General features: G+C 38.9%; 1 protein-coding gene across 4 annotated transcripts in view; it reads left to right on the top strand.

Moving 5' to 3' along the window:
* GRIP1 (glutamate receptor interacting protein 1) overlaps positions 1-21,229 on the top strand; it is a 441,012-nt gene that overhangs the window by 914 nt on the left and 418,869 nt on the right. The window lies entirely within an intron of this gene.

The following is a 21,229-nucleotide window of genomic DNA, read 5'->3' as shown; positions in this document are numbered from 1 at the left end:
ATTTGTCTACAGAAGTTAAAATGCTTTTCTCTGATGCAGGTTCATAATTTTGTTATTAAATTAAGGAGACTCTTATTTGCTGTCAGCTAGAAGCAGTGATACCTGTAGAATAAAATAATATGCCCATATTAAGACATCTGTAAATTAGCTTATAAATAGCAGAGAACTGGAGTTTTTCTTGTGGTTAGCAGTCCTTTAAGTTCCCAGTAGGTTTAATATGCACAGGAATGACTATGGGTGCAGAGGGAAAGCAGCCGCATGCAGAGATCAATGAGTTTCTGAGGTGTCCTAAGTGGGTAGAACTGACAGTGATCTATGATCAGCATTTACAAAATTAAAAAAGATGTTTATCTTCTTGAATAAGGATCTTTATAAACTTGTATTCCAATTCTAATTCTTCCTGTCCTTTTGATGTCTTGTAATATAGCCCATCTACAGCATCTGAGTGTTGGCCAATAAATAATTTAGAATCCATTTCTGTGGTATTGACATCCATGAGAATTTGGTCTAAATGCCATAAATTGGATTGATGAAAACTGAGAGTTGAAAATTCATGTGGAGGCAACAACACAATAATGCAAAATTATAATTCTTTGACACTTGCCTTGATAATATGGCTGTGTGGCTTTACAGAGTAATCTATGAATTTCAGTTTTATGTTTCTCTTCTATAATGCTTTTACATGAATAATATGCTCTAATGTAGTGACAGTCTATGTTTCCTAAATTTAGATTCCATAATATATTCAAGAATTAAACTAAGATCTGTGTCACATCAAAAAATACTGTCAGCTTGCATGCATAATTCTGAAAACTGGTAGATTAAAAAAAAACCCTTAGGAACTTTCAATTATGTTATGTTTGTTGTACAAATGTCTTATAGCCAATATATAAAATGAATCAAATTTATACCTTTTTGAGTTTGTATTGTGATGTGTTTGTACGAATTAAAAAATAAATCTCTCAAACGCCAGCACCCTATTAGTTTGGGTAAGAATTTAGAAACAACAGAGATACTTTATAAGTTTACAAAATGTGCCTACAAGGAGAAATATTTGTGGTGGTGTCTAAAAATATCCTCAAACTAGGAGGATGCTACAGCTAAGGCAGTAGTCTTTTTCCATCAAATGCAGTAACTGAAAGGGAATCATATCTTATCTGATTTGTCAAGGTCATGCTAACCATAAGATGCTAAGCATCAAAAGTGATTTGCTTTAGATGCAGAACTAACATGCTTCCCCCTGTGATGTATCAGAGAGCACCCCTTATGTATAACACGTAACTTTGTGGAGTCAGATGCAGTTTGTCGCCACCTTCAAACTGTTGTATAGTAAACGTGTGTCACGGAGGACGCAGGCCCTTGGCATTTCATTAAATGTTAAATAGCCAGAGCTTTTAAAGAAGACATGTCATATATTTAATGACTTCTCAGTGCATCTTGGTTTCGGTTTTGGGGCCTCTCTGAATTGGGTAGGGGAGACATCCACTTACATTTTATGGCTCTAGCAAAGTATTAAAGGGTGGGACTGATTTGAAAAACCAATCCTCTCAAACGGGTAATATGGTTTACTTCAATTACATCTGCGGCGTATCTGTCTTGATTAGTCTTCGGCATACTTTGAAAGTTTATGTCCCGTGTTTCTCTAGATGTCTTAGAGAAACTATTTACATTAAGGCGAAAACATGGTGGAATTGACTGATGGCTCACATCTTCGTTAATGGTGCCATTGAAAAACCAGAAGTGTTGTTGCTCTTGCTTTTCTTCTTATATTGTTTGTTTCTTGAAAGAAGCTTACCTCCCAGTGTTGCCAGTTTAGCTAGTGGTCCAGGTTACCCCCAGAGCTTTGTTCATATAATAATGAAAGACTGAGCTAGAAAGACCCTCCCAGAAAATTCTCCAATAAGTATGCTCATTTTTAGTACATTCTCTAATGTTTGCTGATACTTCCCCTAAATAATGTCTCTTCTATGGTGGTCTCTGATTTAGAATTTTACCATCTTTTCCTTCATCATAAAAACAACATAACTTATAATCTCATGAAATGCAAAAGCCCGAATTAAACTGTCCGGGCTGAGCTTATTAAATTAACTGAGCTTATGTTAAAGAAGTTACTTAGAAAATAGGTGATTTTTCTGAAACTCCAGTTTTAATAGTGATGATGATAGGCTGATTTTGAATCTTCCCTGATTTTATTTTGACGTGATGTGTGTCATTGTTCATGGGGTGACTCTATTTAATTTTCACGAATCTGCTTTCATCGCTCATCTATTCTTTCATAATTCTGGGGTTAGAGCTTAAATAAACTAGATCAGTGGTTGGCAAACCGCGGCTCGGCAAACTGCGGCTCTTTGGTCCCTTGAGTGTGGCTCTTCCACAAAATACCAACTTCTGCGCATGGGCCATGAAGTTTCAATTGCACTGTACGTGCGCGCCCGCATGTTGTATTTTGTGCTATTTTGTGGAAGAGCCACACTCAAGGGGCCAAAGAGCCGCATGTGGCTCGCGAGCCGCAGTTTGCCGACCACGGACCTAGACAAATGCTTTGGGCAAATCCCCAAACTTTTCTGGGTTTTCATCTCTTAAAATGTGACAAGAAGTGGAATTATTGGTAAGATTTTTCAAGTTCTGGAACTATATAATCTTTGTAATTTTTGTTTTATTCTATGACAGTTCATATAAACATATTGGCTGAAAGGTTTTTAACTGGGTTTCCACCAAAAAAATTCACCTGGATGTCCGGAGGGAATTGTTTTTCTGTCAGGAATTGTCAGTAGGGAGATTTCTTTCCTTTGAGATAATAATCTATCATTGACTATTAAGGAGTTTTGGGGAATATTTTTAAACCCACGAAATTCTGAACATGTTGGTAAATCCTAGACCTCATCTTTTATTTAATCTTTTCTGCCAAGAAGCACAATTTACTCTGAAATTCTCACACAGAATATTATGTTTTCTTAAGAAAAATTGGCACTGGTCATGAAACTGATTCATACACATGAATGTAACAAAAAGCTAGAGGAAGATCTTGAAATTCACTTTTATTATGTTTGATGCTTTTATTTGTTTTTCACTAAAAACTGTTATAGCAATGGTGTTTTAAAGGCTCTGGAAGATCATATTTTGATTAATCTGTGATATAAAAAATAAATCCATACCTGATAATATTTAAATTATAAAACAGATAATGTAACATTTAACAAGCCCTCTCTTAGCACGGCTCATATTCATATTGAAATTCTGACCTGCCATGGTCATGCCGGGCAGGGTGATTGAATTACTTAAAAAGGAGGAATTTGTTTATCTCTGACGAGTGGGAGTATATGAGCTACTCTCACTTACGGACCTGGCACCTTTTGCTCATGTGTGATGGCATTGACGTAGGCATGGAGTTCCTCCATGGTAACCGCCCTTCTCGATTTTCCTCCTGAACCACCTGGGCCAGAGCAAAGCTGTGCCGGAAAGCTGCTCAGGGCAGTCATTAGCCACCTGTTCACCTCTTCTACTAAAGTCCTTCCAGGAAATATGGTTTTAGACCTTCCAAGAAAAGATCCTTAGTATTTGTAAATTAATGTATTGTTGTTGTTTTTATTGTTGTTTGCCTATTCTAATAGATGTTGAGCAGTAATTGTGATGTGCCTGTGTAAAAACATTGTTAGCTAAGTTACTTTATTAAACAGGGTATGCATCTAAGACCCCTAGTTATTAGCCAGTTCAGGTTTTAAAGTGCCTGAGATGTTCAAACTGCTTTTTTTAAACTGTAAATTTATTTTTTAGAACTTAAATTAATTTTTATTGTTGAAACCATTATAGACGTCTCCCAGTCACCACCACTTCCCTTTGCCCACCTCCCCAGCCTTCATCCCACTATTGTCTGTGCCCATGAACCATGCATATATGTGCTTTGCTGAATCTCTTCACCTTCTTTTACCCAGTGTCCCCCACTACCCTCCCCTCTGACCTCTGTCAGTTTGTTCCATGTATTCGTGCTCCTGAATCTATTTTGTTCACCAGTTTATTTTACACATTAAAGTACATTTTAAGAGGGCTGCTCACTTTATTTTATTTCATTGAAAAATGCCCGCATTGTTCTTGGAGAAAAAGAAAAACAACAACAACCACATCTTGGAGAAAAATGAAATCTCCAAGGTACGTGTAGTCTGAGAAATTTTTGGAACTGGTATGGGTAATTCGTTTAAATAATTTCTTCTCACTAGTTAAAGGATTAACAAGATTTATTTTGGGAAATTCATATAATCATATCCTTTCTGCTTCCCAGAATTGACGTCTAATTAGGAGTCTCTCTCTTGATAAGGGTGCCAAAGCGATAGAGTGAGAACTTTTACATATATTGTGGGAAGGTGGCTGATTCTTGCTCCTCTATGTGCAAATCAAAGGGGGTGTTGCCTCCCTCAGCCTATGGGAGGTGGTAAGGGAGGACAGGGATCGGGGAGAAGAGGAAAAAATAGGAGGAGAGAAGCAACACATTTTATAGGTTATCCTGATCCTCCAAGGTTTACAAGCATAAAAGCCATTTGTTTCTGTGTTAAAAACACTGATCATCGGGCTGACAGATCTTGAATGTGAGATATGGGATGATTTAGGCCTTACCTATACTTAGTTTGACTCAAGAAATCCCAAACGAATTAGAAGAAACATCAATTATGTAGAAGCTGGGCAAACTTGCTTTTTTTAAAAAAAATGACTACACAGCTTATTTTTCTTTCCTAAGAATGGCTTTCCACCTGTAATATAGTTGTTCTGTTGAAAATTGATTGGCTACCCCATTTCATTTGTTTGGGGTATTTTATGTCATCAATGTTATTATCTCCAGCTGTATTTTCCCCATGTGGAATAATTTAAAGAAATATTAAAGTTGAAAGTGACCTTAGAGTCCAACCTGAGTGTTTTTTTGGGGGGATGAATAAGCTGGGATACAAGCAAGTTAAGTGACTTACTTATGCAAGCCCCCACTGATCCTTGCGAAAGGCAGCCCTCCTGATAGAGCCTTATTCCACACTCACCGTTTAGTTTTAGTTGTCCAGTCACTTCGGATATTTAAGGGCTGGATTCATCTATGTGTGAATTATAACTGTTCATTTCCCTCCTGGGTGGCTTTATTCTTTAGAGGAGCGGGTCCTCTTGTCTTAAACTAAACTCTTGAAGAAAAGCTAACTCCTAATATAAGTAGTCCAATTAACAGGATGTCTTATTTATAGATGATGGTAATGACAGTGATTGTCAGCGACTCAAAACAACCAGCTAACAGTATTTCTGTATCGCCTCCCATTTGCTCTGTGATTTGCCAATGCGGCCGCTTTTGTCAATGCATATCCCTTCAGGGGACTTAGGGTGGCATAATTCTATCAGAGATCCTCAGCGTTAGCTTTTGTTTAAATCTTCCAGTACACGCATTCCCTCCCAGATGAGGCAAGTCGCCGAACACACCTATGTCTCTTTTAAACAAGCTCGAAATTACATGTTCAGTTATTTGCACATTCCAACAAACACATTCTCAAAATCTTATCTAGACCCAAATAAATATAGACTCTATTAAATTGCATGTGAAATAAGACATCATGCCTCCTCTCTAGTCGCATTATTCTCTCACCGATGTAACATATGGTATGTGGAGGTAATTCCTTTAATGCTATTTTTGTTCTAACTACACAAATGCAGGAGAGCTCTGTATCAGGCTCACATTTGTGTGATAGCTTTTCTTTTTTCCCTTAAAAAATGTATTTCTAAAAAGTCACCAAATCTTCCGTTGATTTAATGAAAAACACATAGTGCTTTCTGTTTGCATGATGTGGTGGACATCTATATGTCTGCCCTGAAACTCTTCTTACTCCACTGGGAAGAGCAATCTCATATTTAAAATGCCCCTGTTTTCACCTCCAATTCAGTCATTATTGATTGACCAAAATTGACATGATTATATTGTACCATTTCTTTGGCTAAGGTGATTGGTCAGGCAATGGACACATAAACCACACTGGGTCAGTTCGAGTGCTCCTCTGGGAATTTGCAAATTCAACTCAGTGTCCTCTACCACATGGGGAAAAAAAATACAGGCTGGACTGTGAGAGAATCAAATCAACGTGCAAAAGAGATTGAGATGAAGGAGAAGAGACCCCGTCACAGATTTCTGGTCACAGTTCTAGCCCTGGAGGTTTCTAGAGCTGCCCAGATTGGAGTTCCTGTAGCTAGAAAGGACCAGAACTGGGATTGATACTCAGGCTCATGGCTTTTTTTTTTTTTAATTTGGAAAAGATGATTATTTGGGCATTTTTATTTGATAGAAATAAGTGCTAGAGATGGAAACTAGATTTGTTCTGTCCTCTAAAATGTAATTTTCTTAATGAGACTAAGGTACTATGTAACTTTATTTTTTTTAATGTATTTTTATTGATTTCAGAGCGGGAGGGAGAGGGAGAGAGAGATAGAAACGTCATTGATGAGAGGGAATCATTGACTGGCTGCTTCCTGCACGCCCCCCACTGGGGATCGAGCCCACAACCTGGGCATGTGCCCTTGACTGGTATTGAACCCGGGGACCCTTCAGTCTGCAGGCCTATCCTCTATCCACTAAGCCAGGCTATTTATGTATTAATTTTTAATCCTCACCCAAGGATACACTTTTTCATGAATTCTGAGAGATAGAAGAAGGGAGAGGAAAGGGACAGGGAGAGACATCGGTGTGAGAGAGAAACATCACTTGGCTGCCGCCACACACACCCTAACCGGGAATGGAACTCCAGACCCTGTAGTGCACAGAAGACGCTTCAGCTGAGCCACACCGGCCAGGGCAGAACTATGTGACTTTAGAGGACTCACTTGGATCTCTGTGCTTCTCATTTACAAAATTAGGGCCCTATATTCCAGGGCAGAATGACAAAGACCCTGAGGAGGGAATCACCAGCAGGCTTAGCTCTCAGGACAGCACACAGCCAAAGCAGGTGGAGGAAGGAGACAGCCAGTGGGAAAATTTGAGCAGAAGATTTCTCTTAGCAGCATAACCCGCTGTGTGTTTTAACATCCTTTTGCCTTCGTTTTTCATTCAGAGTTAAATCTTATTTCAGAGGGGACCATGCAGCTTCCCCTGATTCATCTCACTGGAGTTCTGCCCCTAGTACCTACAGCTGAATAAAGAGGATTTGGAGATAATAGACAATTATTTCTAATCAGCATGTGCCCTGAAACTAGATGCTTTGCAGAGGTTCTCAACTTGTGGGTCACGACCCCTTTGGGGGTCGAACGACCCTTTCACAGGGGTCGCCTAAATACATCCTGCATATCAGATATTTACATTACGATTCATAACAGTAGCAAAATTACAGTTAAGAAGTAGCAATGAAAATAATTTTATGGTTAGGAGTCACTACAACATGAACTGTATTAAAGGGTCACGGCATTAGGAAGGTTGAGAACCACTGCATTAGAGTATAATGTACAGGACAGTGAGATCCCCAAAGGATTTGTGTGGCATACAGCATTGTGTGCGCACACACACACACACACACACATACACGCACACACTCTGCACTCACATAGATATTCGTGAGGTAAACAACAGCACCTATTCCTTGCTGTAAGGCAGTGGTTCTCAACCTTCTGGCCCTTTAAATACAGTTCCTCATGTTGTGACCCAACCCTAAAATTATTTTCGGTGCTACTTCATAACTGTAATGTTGCTACATTATGAATCGTAATGTAAATATGTGATATGCAGGATGGTCTTAGGTGACCCCTGAGAAAGGGTCCTTTGACCACCAAAGGGGTCCTGACCCACAGGTTGAGAACCGCTGCTTTAAGGCGCTATCTGTTTCTCTCAGAGGCAGCTTACTATGGTGGTTAAGGATGCGGGACCTGGATGAGATGTCCTAAGTTGGAATCCTGGCTCTCTCCCTTAATTGATATGTGACCTTGACAAATACATTTGCCTGTGCCTCAGTTTCCTCATCTATGAAATTGGGACAGTAACTATCCACCTTACCAGATTTTTGTGGATTAAATGACATAATACGACATTAAGTGATTGAGACATAGTGAGCACTTAGTAAATGTTAATAGAAGGAAGCTTTATTCATAAAGTAATGAGTAAGCATGTTGGATAGTTATGAATGGCAGACTAGAGAGTTTAAATTCTTTGTTTAGGCTTCAGGGCACTGTTATAGGTTTTTTAGTATAGGTATAACCAGAAAAGAGCTGCACTTTAGAAAGATTAGTGTGGGATTAGTGTATAAAGGGATTTCAGGGAAAGACATAAATAAAAGAGCAGATAGGGCAGGTGTGGGAAAATGTAAGTGTGAACAGAAAGAATATATTCAACGTACTGAGTTTGAGTTGCCAAGATGTCCAAGGAGAATTGTTAAGAGACATCTAGAAGCTGGAATTGTGGTGAGGGTACAGACAGGGCTCAAGGGATTTGGAAGACATGGGTCTAGATTTGATGAATGAATCATGGGACTAGTTCAGTGGTTCCCAAACTTTTTGTGGCCATGTCCCCTCTAAGCACCTCTAAAGTCCTGATGCCTGCCCTCCTCCTCTCCCCGTGACATATAATTCTTATTACTCAAAAAGTAAACTCCTGTTTACGTGGAAAAAGCCTAAAAGGCCATTAACTTGGTTTAAACAAGCTTCCAAAGAACATGGCATCCATGAAAGAGAGAAAAAAAAAAAGAACGAAAGGACTAAGGAAGAAACCACTAAGAAATTGTTTAAAGAAATCATAATAATATGAAGTGAGATGAAAAAATAGCAAAGCTTCAAAACATATAATAGAACTGAAATGCATGAATATGTCACAATATATATTTACATACTGTATATGAGGCCCCTAGAACCATAAGAAATGCAAAAAATTCACTGTTAATAACTCATTCTTGAATTGCGCCCCTTAAAAATCAAATTGCCCCCCCATGTTAGATCTCTCTCTCTCTCTCTCTCTCTCTCTCTCTCTCTCTTTTTTGCTTTAGGGAGAAAAGTGGTGGGGGGAGGTGGAGGAGGGTGTATGGAGGATAAATGGTTATGGACTTATGGACAGAGACTTGACTTAGGATGGTGAACACACAATGCAGTGAACAGATGATGTGTTGTAGAATTGTGCACCTGAAACCTGTATAATTTTGTTAACCGGTGCCCACCCCAATAAATTCAATAAAAAGGAAAAAAATAGATGTTAGGATTTAAAAGTTGGATTTTTATTAGTGTTGTGCATTCAGTTGTGGTATCCTAGAGATAAATCTACTTCTAAATGAGTTTAGAAAAATTGGGAATAGTACATGCTACAACAGGGGTCCTCAAACTTTTTAAACGGGGCCAGTTCACTGTCCCTCAGACTGTTGGAGGGCCGGACTATATTTTTTTAAAAAAAAACTATGAACAAATTTTTATGCACACTGCACATATCTTATTTTGAAGTAAAAAAACAAAACGGGAACAAATACATGTATTTGCATGTGGCCCTCGGTCCGTAGTTTGAGGACCCCTGTGCTACAACATGAAGAACCTCAAAAAATATGCCAAGTGAAATAAAGTTAGACTCAAAGGTCAGCTATTGATGCGAATAGGCACAGGATGATGGAAAGATTCTAAAAATTTGGCTATGGTGATGGTTGGACAACTCTGTAACTGGACCTTAAAATATTATTAAATTATTTTAAATTATTTTAAGGTAGGGGCATAGGCACTCCAATATGTACAAGCTTTTATTTATTTGTTTGTTTATTTATTTATGTCTACTCCTGAGTGGCAGTCATGGTTTTTGTTGTTTTTTTTCTCCACTGTGGAATATTGTAAGCATTATTCAATCAAGAAGTGATTATTATTGTTTATTAAATTGATTGGGATGACATTGGTCAACATAAACATACAGATTTCAGGTGTGTTTCTATGTTACAAGATCTGCATATTACACCAGGTGCTTACCACCCAAAGTCACATCTTCTCCTGTCACGACATATTAAGGAAGTGAATATTAAGTAACAACTCAGGAAAAAAAGTCTAAGAAAACGTTGAATACAGAATGCTTCACCATGGTGCCAGAGGGAAACACTCCCAGTGACATTTTAGAATATATAATAGAATTGATTTTATACCTTTTTTTATTTGAAGTGTTAGAATTCTACACCAATATCTCATTAACTGTATCATAAGCTTAGAGCCATAAAGCTTTCCTGAAACATTGAGCCATAGAATTGAATTCTTTGATCAGCTACCTTCTGCACGCCCCCTACTTGGGATCAAACCTGCAACTTGGGCATGTGCCCTGACTGGGAATCGAACCCTGACCTCCTGGTTCACCGAGCAACACCAGCCCGATGAGAAAGCAGTGTTTTAGCTAAAGTGATTCTTCCTTGAGAGATGGATGGTTGAGCTGACACTGATTGAAGAGACAGATGCACTGTGTGAAGATCTGTTTAGGAGGCTAGAGCATTAGGAGTTAGAAATGTAGTTATTCATTTTAATACAATACTTGTGTTGACATCTTCTGAATGGTCTGTCTCTTTGAAGTGCATTTGTAAAACCAATTGTTTAGAATTCTGGATGCGTTTCTTCCTAGAAAAATGGAGATTTCAAGCCAGGTCTGGCTATAGAGGCATTTGCAATATTTCACTGATAGGTAAAGTGTGGCTGTGACCAAAGAAGGCATGGTTATTGGAGAAAACCTTTACTTTGCTGAAAAAGAGAGGGCTGTGGTTGTCATTCATATATATTTAGGAGTGTTCATCTGACAGGTTAGGGGTTGCTTAAAGTGGCAATGGTTTTTTAGAGAATGTAAAAAACAGTTTCTTCTACTGTTATATTCATATAAGTATGTCATGATCTTCTTTACACTTGGATCCTAAACGTCCATTGAACACAATTCTTAAGCTAAAAGTGTGCTTGCCACATAATCAGGATACTAAAATGTCTGATTGTTTTATAGTTTCTTGTTTGTTTTCTGTAGTCCACACGTATGTTACACTTCTCCGCAGTCTTTTGAAAATCACCATATTATAGAGACTCTTAGTGGCTTGTGCATTTTATAGGAAAGGCTGTATGTCAAAACAATTTTTTCCAGAGAGTGAGCGAAGTTGTACAGGGTTTCTCGGGTTACAGCCCACTGCATCACCAATCTCCGTGCTTAATGGAGAAATGGACACTTTATGTTTCTGTTGCTTATTGTTTTACTAGCAAGAGATAACCAGGGAATTTTATGTTGCTTGTTAAAATATTAAGTTGTTTTATAGATTAGCTACTGTTAAAAATGATTCTGAGTATTAATCCTTTTTAGTTAGAAAACAAAATCTAGTGTAAAATTTTTAAAATATTTCTGTTTTCTGATGACTGTTCAAATTGCTTTTCAGGAGATGTATCTAACCAACAAACTTAAAAATTAATTTCAGTACAGTGGTCTGCATTTTGTGAAAACAGGCCCTTCTGGCTACTGCTGAGCTGGTCTTATGTTTTCATGTTGCCCTTGTGCTGCTGGTGGTGTCTGATTCATGAATTTGCAGGTGCAGAAAATAACATCTGATTTGTGAAGTCCCATTTTTTAGATAAAACTAGGCACGTGTCAAATGCAACCAGTAAAGTATGTGAAGCCAACAGTGGCATCTTGCTGAATCTAAAATTTGGATGTAGGTTGACAAATAACTACAGTAGAAATTTTGAAATGATTACAGTTGGGATTAACACTTGATTTTGTAAATTGTGATAGGCATGTGGAAAATTAATTTCTGCAAGTATTTCAAAGATATGAATTTATACTTTGAAAATACTTTGCTTAGTACATTTCACTCTGCCTAGAGTCATGATCACTTTTAAGGGAGCAGCTGTCAAAATACAGGGTGAAAAATTCAGATGCTCAGCAGTTGGTTATAAATGTCCACTTTATGGATTTACAGTGGCCTTTCATTATTGCAGTAGAGTTGGGAAATTCCCAGCACCTGGGAACTGTTGTTTATGGCTGGTTTTGTCTACCAATACCAAGTTTTCAAGATTTATAGGGAAAGCATGCCATTTTCTTTCATTCTTAAAAACCCCAAAGCTTTTGTGTAATGGTGTTTTCAGGGTCATTTGGAAGATGATCAGGCATACAAATCGTGAAGCTAAGAAAAACTATTAAGATCATCCAATCCAGCCCTCTGATTTTACATATAAATTTTTATAACAACATAATAATTTATTCAGTAATTTTTTTAAGGCTTAAGGAGAGAAAATATCTACCTCAGGATTGCAAAGGCAGCTAAGAATAGAACTGCCATAGCATTTAAATCTCTGAACTTGATGTATTTTTAATCTTATTTTCCCCCAAACCCTTTCCATTGATTCAAAGACTGCCTCCATGTGATGCTCCCAACCCCACCTGAGCCCCACAGGTTAGATCCGGGGCGCCTGTGCGTAGGAATGCTGCCTCAAGCACTCCATTGTTTTGTGATTACATGGATGAATGTCTTTCCTGTGAGTGCTACTTCCTCAGCTTTGTATTTCAGCACTCGGGACAGTGCCTGTCCCATTCTGGACCATCCATAGATATTTCCTTTATTTAATTATCACTTTTTTATTGTTGACAGTATTACAGATGTCCCCATTCCCACCCCCACAACTTTATCCCTTCCACCCAGCTCCCACCCCACCCCAGGTCTTCACCACACCATTGTCCATGGGTTATACCTATATGCATATAAGTTCTTTGGTTAATCTCTTCCCATCCCTCTGCCCCTCTTCTCCTCTGAGGCTTGTCAGTCTATTGCATGCACCCATGCCTCTGGACCTTGTGTTTGAAAATATGTGAAGACTGATTCCCACGAGGAAGCCACAGAAACCTATTTCACATATCTGAAAGAATGAGCAAGTTTAGGAAACAACCCTCTTTGGCTAGAAACATCTGAGTTTTGCCGATCCATGATTCTGATCCTGCGCCTCTCCTATGACTCCAGTAGCTTGGGAAAACACAGACTTTCAACAGATTTTTAGAGACTCTAAATGGAAAGAAAATGGAAGGGGAAAGGAAATGTTTACATATTAGATATTATAGACCTGCCTTCTGTTTTCAACACACACATGTTACACAGTTCTTGATGCTTGGTCTTCTGAGATAGTGCTGGGCTAAGCACTGCACATGAGTTATCTCATTTAATTCTTGAAACTCCTTGAGACAGATATTATTATCCTTATTTTCCATAAAACTGGGGCCGAAAGAGCTTAATTAACTGTTCCAATGCCACACACTTATCTGAACTGTCAAACGTATTAACGAATATTCGTTAAGCACTCTACTGTGTGCTATACTAGCTGGGCCAAGTGTGCCACATCTCCCAACTGCAGTGCTGTGCGTCTTCCGCCCCCACGCTGCTGTTCAAGGCTGCTGTCGTGATGGGAACATCAAACTTCTTGACAGGTTGATAAACTCCTGAGTCATCTTGGATCTAATCCCATGTCACCTCTGTTATGACTTATCATTTCTGTAATGAGATAAATTTTCTTCTCAGTCCTCTTTATTCAATCAACTTAAATGCAGTTGTGCCTTGACCATGACATTTGCCTACATTCTGGTGTAACTTAGTATGTGTTTCCTCATTGAATCTGAAATTCATAACTGATGTATATAATTCACAGTGTATTTGGACTGGAGGAAAACTTATTATCACCAAGACAGCAAACCAATTCAATCTAGGGTGGGCCCTCAACTAAGCCTTGGTCATAATCCCTCATGCAACATGGAAGGGAGAACAAGAGACCATCTGAATATCTCAAAATGAATACATGCTGTGTCTTTGATACCTAAAATTCAAATTAAAAATGAAACAGTACAAAAATAATGCATTTATATAAACTAAAATGTCAGTATTGCTATAAATCTGTCATAAAAAGTGTTCTCTTCAAGGTTCCAAATAAATCCTAGAATTCACGAGAATTGGAAAGTGATAGCAGAACTACTTTTTAAAAATTTATATTCTCTATTTTGAAGTCGCACATGAATGATATCCCCCCAAATAAAATAAATGCTCACATATCAACTTTGGTGATGGGAAGTATTGCTCAAGTAGAGGGAAATTATATACCCTAAGATATAAAGTTTAACAGTAAGTATTACTCTTACTCTTTTTTTTAAAAACAGAGTGTCAAACTGCATCGGGAAGGCCGGGGAGGGTTCGGGGGCGGGAGGTAGGAGGGTAAGAGATCAACCAAAGGACTTGTATGCATGCATATAAGCATAACCAATGGACATAAGACACTGGGGGATGGGGGAGGCTAGGGGACTGTCTTACTCTTACTCTTGACAATAGTGCTTAAGGAACTTAGTGTCAGGTTATATCACATATTGTCCAAGTTGGAGTTTAGCTTTGTCAGAGTGTCTTGGGGTTTTGTAATTGTCTCAAACAATAGCTATTTATTCTTTTCATTTGGAAGGTGTTTTTTTAACTTTTAAAAAAGTTTTCCAAATTACCAGATACTGTAGTACTTTATTAACTTGATAGGAGCCTCTTAGTTTGAAATGGAATGGCAGGCCCCAGAAATGCCCTGCTATTACTTGGGATATGTAATGTTAAGAGGACAGTGTACATTTTACGTTATATAGAGAAGAGGAAGAGTGAAGTATGTATGTCATTTTTAAACATGTAGAATCAGTTTTCTTGCCTTTTAAAGACATTTGCTAACTTTTAATTTTAGTAGGTTTCCTTTCTCTCTTTTTTTTTTTTATACCATTGTCTTCTCAAAAATCTTACACAATCTTGTTTTTTTACCTCTTCCTCCCCATCAAACCTGAATGTTAAACTCACCAGGTCCTTGAGGCTCTACCTGTCCTTTCCACCCCTCAGAATATACTGGCCTCTCATTCTTTCATTAGGCACACTTCCCTGCTTGATCACCAGGTCCTCGTTTGTCTCCCCTTGACTTCAGCCTCAGGTGCCTGCCAGCCTGCCCTTAGTGTCCCCAAACCAGGCTATGTCAGTACTGGAAGAAAGGACTGTACGACCATGAGGTTGGCTGCATTACAAACATACTAGTTCCAGCCTCAGCTGGGCTTTCAATACTAGTCATTATTCTTTGTCTTTATCTCTAGCCACTCTTCCTTTCCCTCAGCAATTATTCCCAAATTCTGCCTCTCTTCTGACGTCCCAACCTGGTCCTCCCTTCCTAACCTCACTCTCAACTGAAGACATAGATGACTTCTAAGTTCTCCTGACTCTCCTTTCCCGCCTCTCCTTCCCCAAATATCTTTTACCAAACGCACAGCTGTACTTTCCTATCTCCAATGCAAAAGGAATGTGCTCTTTTAATATTAGGCTGGAAAAGTGGAAACATATGGTGGAACAATGTTTCACGGCCTTGGGAATCCTCACTTTCTACTCCACCGAAATTGATCCAGCAAAGATCACAGGGGCCTCCTAAATGTGGCTTTTATTTTTTTTTCTTTAAAAAATAACTTTATTTTCATTGTTGACACTATTACAGATGTCCCCATTAATGTGGTTATTAAAACTTCCTTAACTTGGTTAATTTTTCTGTGTAACATTTGACAACTGGTCAGCATTTTGGTCTTGGAGTCTTTCCTCTCTTGGTTCTATGACCCACCTTCTTCCTGGTTCTTCTCCCCTTTCCTGATCACCCTTTCCTTCTGCTCCCCTTTAATTCTGGAATTCGCCAGAGCTTAGTCCTGGCTCTTTTGCCTTCTCCCTCTGTAACCTCTTCCTGGATACTCCCTTCTTCTTCTTTGTAGTTTAGATGTCACAAATGAGCTCAAGATCCATTCTGGAGGAGGCCTACTCTCCTCTGGATGCTCCATCTCCTCAGAGTTCAACATTTCCTAAACTAAACTCATACCTCCCCCAACATGTTCATTCCAGCTCCCTTCTCTGTTAAAGGCGACGTCCTCTAAAAATTTGCCCATACTAGGAAATTCAAGATCATTTCTCACCATACATTCTCAAAGCTTTTCGATTACATTTTATTTATCTCATCTACTTCTTCATCTTTGTATTCCCTCTGCACTAAAGCTAGCCCATAGTTAGAGCTTACTAAGTGTTTTGTTTTATTTTACAGCAAACTGTAGATGACAAGAATAGTGGATTCCATGGGACATATCTATCTTCAGCTTTGATGTATATTAATATTTAGGCCAATTGGAGAGATACTTGGTAGTTTATGATGCCTTGAGGCTAACATTTTCCTGAGGTAAAGTATTCTATTAGTGTCCTAGCATTTCAATTCATGATTTTGACCTTGTTCATTAAAAGGAAAGTGGGCAACTTAAGTCTTAAGGACCTGTGTAGCTGGAAATATTAGCTTGGAGCCTAAAATTCAATAACCATTGATTGCTCAGTCCAAAGCATTTTATTGTTGATATCTTTTCCCTAAAATGGAATCAATTATTCTTGCCTTTGCATTTTTATTAACGGACTTGCTATTTGGATTAGAATAATGAATTTCAGTACAGTCACATATTGAAAATATGAGAAATAAAGTGTTTGGTGACCTCAAAGCATTGATCTAATTAAATCATGAAGTATATCAGAGGAAGCTTAGTGGAGAAAGGCAATAGAAATAATGAGAACATTTAATTGATTCTAAACGGTAACTCTAAATATTATTTAAATTTAACAGCAAAGGAAGTGCCCTGGCCTGGTGGATCAGGTGATTGGAGCACCAAAAGTTTGCGGGTTCAATTCCCAGTCAGGGTGCATACCTAGCTTGTGGGTTTGACCCCGGTTGGCACCTAAGGGAGTCAGCCTGTGGACATTCCTCCCTTCCTCCCTTCCTCCCTTCATTTCTCCCTCCCTCCCTCCTTCCCACCTCCCTCCTTCCCTCCTCTCTCTAAAAATCAATGAAAATATATCCTTAGGTGAGGATTTTTTTTAAAAAGAAAGCTTTTTAAATCTTTTTTATAGGAAACATTTTTGCTTATGAAAGTTATTAATTAACCAAAATGACTAGAATTTTTATGTTCTTTGTGATTTTTAATCAGTTTTTCTTTCAGCAACAACTATAAAGTTTTTCTCACAGAGACTAAATTAAAATGAAAGTATGAGAGATTTAAATTCAGGGGAGAAGTAATTTCAAATTGCATAATTTTCAAAGGAATGCTTAAGGCTGAGATACCTTTGGAATTTTCAGTTTTGAAATTTCAAATGTAAAGATATGTTTAAATAGTTCATAGAACAAGAATTATCACATGCCAAGCAAATAACAACTTAATTATGAATAATTATTATCTATATTCATAGCAGAGCCTGTATATTACAGTTTTGGTAATAAACATTACAATAATTATACTGTTATTTCACTTTGTTTTAGAACTTTAAAATGTTTTTACATACATTTTCCTCTGTGGTACTTCTAGCAATCTTATAAGTTAATAAATCAGCTGTAATTATTATTACTTCCCTATTTTATGCAGAAGGTGGAAAAAACACTGAAAAATAAAATGGCTTGTCTAGTGTCACATAGATAGTGAGTAGTGGCACTACTCTTGATTATTTTGTTTCCATATCTTGTGAGCTTTTCTTATTTCATGAATGTGCTTCAAGGTCTTTAAAACAGGGCTAACCTGTCCTATTTATCCTCCTGTGTCTGGGATACAGCCAGTGCAAAAGTATATTTGTTGAATGGATTATTCCACAGTAGGATGAAATTTCAATTGTCAGTCTCTCAAAGAATCTTTCTACTCAAATATGATATTTTATCAACTTAATGGAGTTATGCTGTGCACTTGAAAATATTGGAACTGCATTTGTAAAGTCCTGTAGATAATGTACTTTATATAAATTGAGAGTTGTCATAGGAAACATAACAAAGAGGCAAAGGGTGAGTATTTTATTGTTAATCTATTTGGGGTTAATTCATTCTATTTGTTATCTACTGTTGCATGACAAATTACCACAAAATATGGCCTCCTTAAAAAAAAAAACACCACAAATATTTGTTATATCACAATTTCTGTGGGTCAGAAATCTTGCTGCCACTTAGCTGGGTCCTGGGGCTCACTGTGTCGCATAAGGCTTCCATCAAGGTGCAGACAGGGGCCGCAGTCTCTCAAGGCCAGGTGGGGCAAGCATCTCCTAAACTCACTTGTGTAGCCCTAGTCTCAGGTCCCCGTAGGCTGTTGGTTGGAGACATCCTGTTTTCCCCCACGTGGGTCTCTCTCTCTCTCCATTAGGCTGTGCAAACGTTCATCCAGAGCAAGGGAGCCGAGAGAGAGAAAGGCAAACAAGACAAAAGCCTCTTTGTAACTTCATCTAGGAACTGAGAACCCCCCACTCTGCCTCTGTTTATTCAAAGAGAATCACTGGGTTAACCCACACTCCAGAGGGTGAGGTTACACCAGATGGTGAATACTAGAAGACCAGAATCTTTGGGACCAACTGAAGTGCCACATCCATATTAAGTGCTTTTCAAATAGAATGAATGAGATGAAATGAAATTCCATCAGTTTGACCTCTCTCTACCTTGTCCAGACTTTTAAAGGAAAAAGTTACAGAAACCGAATTCAAACAGTCTTTAGCACCTCCATCCCTACGCCAAAGTAATTTATTTGTTTACTTAATAAAAAAAAGTCTCAGGGTTGCCTTGATTCTGTTCTGTTCTTCCTTCAACATTCAACTTTCCTTTTGTTAAATAGATCTGAATGGATTCTATCTGTCTTGAGCTCTGTGCCCATCTATCTGTAAAGCCGGGGGTGATGGAATCCCACATCGACCAGTCCTGGGTCATCTACCCACCCCTGGAACCTATTGAAAAGTGACCGGAACAGAAATCTAAATCTAAATCTTATGAACTGAGAGTGGAGAGAGAAAGATTGAGGTGCCATTACCACAATGAGGGGTATTGGCTAATGGGCAGGCCAATCACTATTGCCCACTGCACCCATCTTTTCCCCTTGGGCTCCTACCTGTTCTGTTTCATGTAGTTTATTATGTTTTTGGTGGGTCTGAAGATGTCTAGGATGACATATCTTGTGATGGTAGCAGGCATGAGAAGTACCCTCTTGAATGAAAGAGTTCATGCTAAATAATTGTTTACTAGTAAAGTTAACAACAAATATAGTCTATAGTTCTGCACTGCAAATGTGTCCATTGGAAGCAAAATGTTTCCTCTCCCTTTCTGTGTAACCTTTACAATACAGGTTGTGTGTGTGTGTGTGTGTGTGTGTGTGTGTGTGTCTAGTACTTGGGCTCAGCTGGGGCCATTTAGAGGTCAAATAGTAGGTATCCAAGGTCACTGGTGTGTACAATTAAACCTAATAAGCTGTAGCCACAGTGTTACCACAGCTTGTTGTTTCGTTTTGGGTTTTCCTCCGCTCCTAGGAGGTATCCAAAAGGTTAGACCTGAGGGGTCAGCTGTGGCTCTTTCTTGGAATTATGAGACTGCCACTTTGATTAAATTACAGTGTGTGAGGTTGACAGCAAAACCAAAGCTAATTTGTCAGACGTTGGTTGGTGCAGTCTCCACCCTGAGGTCCCATGTAAATGGGGCCTTGTTTGGCAAATCATGACTGTGGACTCTTTCTCTGCCGTGTCCCCTGAGGGCCCCTGGGAGTCGTATGTCCTGCAGAGCCAGCCGATCAACACTCTCCTTCAGCTTCAGGGACAGCACCTCACAGGTCAGACATTTGGTGCCGAGGACTGTTCCAGCAGCATCCATCCTTGAGGGCTCAGAACTAGACATTGTGTGAGGCCCTAGGGATGCTGAGAAGAACGCAGCATGGTCCATGTCTGTGTGCGATAAGAGATCCATGACATCTGTGTTTGGGTTGGGGGAGAAGAAAGGTCAGTTTGCCTCCTGCTTCCTGCTTTTGGCTGCATGGCACCCTGGCGATGTTCCTTCCAGGCCTGCTCACCGACAGAGTACTTTTGGCCTCCATGTGTCTCCTCAGGTGTTTGGCCGCTGTGCCAGTCCAAAATCCTTTGTCCTCTAGTCATCCATGAGTACTGATTTTTATTTTGCAAAACATGGTCACCATATCCATCCTCTAGAATGAATTTTGGTTTTCTACCCCCACCCATCCTCAAATTCCCAGTCTACCTTCTCCCCAGACTTTATCCCAATCTAAAAGTTAATCACCTCAATACCACACCTTAGTGTCATTCACTCAACCAAGTTACTTTTAAACTCTCAACATGTGTGACCCACATTATTATTGGTGAAGTTTTTGTTTTGTTTTGCTTTTTGTTGTTTGTTTTTGCCTATTAACACCAACATATCTTTAAGTGATGGAATTTCAGGCAAAAAGTAAATAACATCACTTTTACTAAAGTTTGCATCTGAGCGTATTCTATTTAAATATGAGGACACTTTGAGAGGGGGAATCTGCAGCCTGTCCTGTCAGAAATGGTTTCCTTTCCTCAACCTTCTTCCTCCCGCCAGTTTTTAACTCTCTTCTGTTTTCCTTTCCTCCTAGCCAGCTTTTTCTTCTTCGGAGTTTGAGGCCTATGCTGACTTGGTAGAATATTAAGTAGTCAGCATGAGTCAATAGAGCTATGAAATTGGTTTGAAAATCAGTCTTCAGATGTGATAATCAAGAGAGTAAGAACATGGGGGTTGGAAAGCCCTCCTGCACTGGGTGCTGGGCAGACCTTACTAGAGACATTCTGTTTGCATCAGAGAGATGTAGACAAACTGAAATACAGCGCGAGAGCAGTGACTAGACACATGTGGACTGGCTGAAAGACTGAAGATGTTTACCTCAGAAAAGAGGAGAAAAATAGCAGAGGGGGTTGGGGGTACAATAGTGCTACCAAGATTTTGCTTTTTGTGGCCTTTTAAAAAAAGCTGAAACCAGTGGGTAGCTTTCAGGAAAGATTTTTTTTTTTTTCAAAAAAAAAAACTGAATCTTTTCTGTGCTCACTATTAGCAATGCCATAGAAGGAATGCATGCATGGAGAATCAAGATGCCAAACAGCTTATGTATTATGTGCTAGCCTGTCAGTTGGTGGGAGCTGGTGGTAAGCGTGGTCCTTTTGAGTCTGGACGTTGGAGTAAAATGAACCTGACATTGAGTGCTGGTTGAGCCCCTTCCTGCTGGGTAACGTAATCTCTGATGCTCAGTGTCCACCTCTCTAAAAGGGGAATAATAGTAATATCTCATTAGGTCTAGTGTGTGGCTCTGAAAGGAGATAATCCATGTAAAGCAGTTAGTTCAGTGCCTAATGCATCATAAGTGTTAACTGTTAGTGTTGAGGAAGATCACGAGGTCAGAGAAGAAGGATTACAAGATCACACTAGGTGAGGAAGCAAGACCTCA

The sequence above is a fragment of the Myotis davidii genome, unplaced genomic scaffold, assembly GCF_000327345.1.
Source record: "Myotis davidii unplaced genomic scaffold, ASM32734v1 scaffold523, whole genome shotgun sequence".
NCBI classification, from domain to species: Eukaryota; Metazoa; Chordata; class Mammalia; order Chiroptera; family Vespertilionidae; genus Myotis; species Myotis davidii.
Note: the sequence above shows the minus strand (reverse complement) of the source record. Positions and strands in the feature narration are given on the sequence as shown.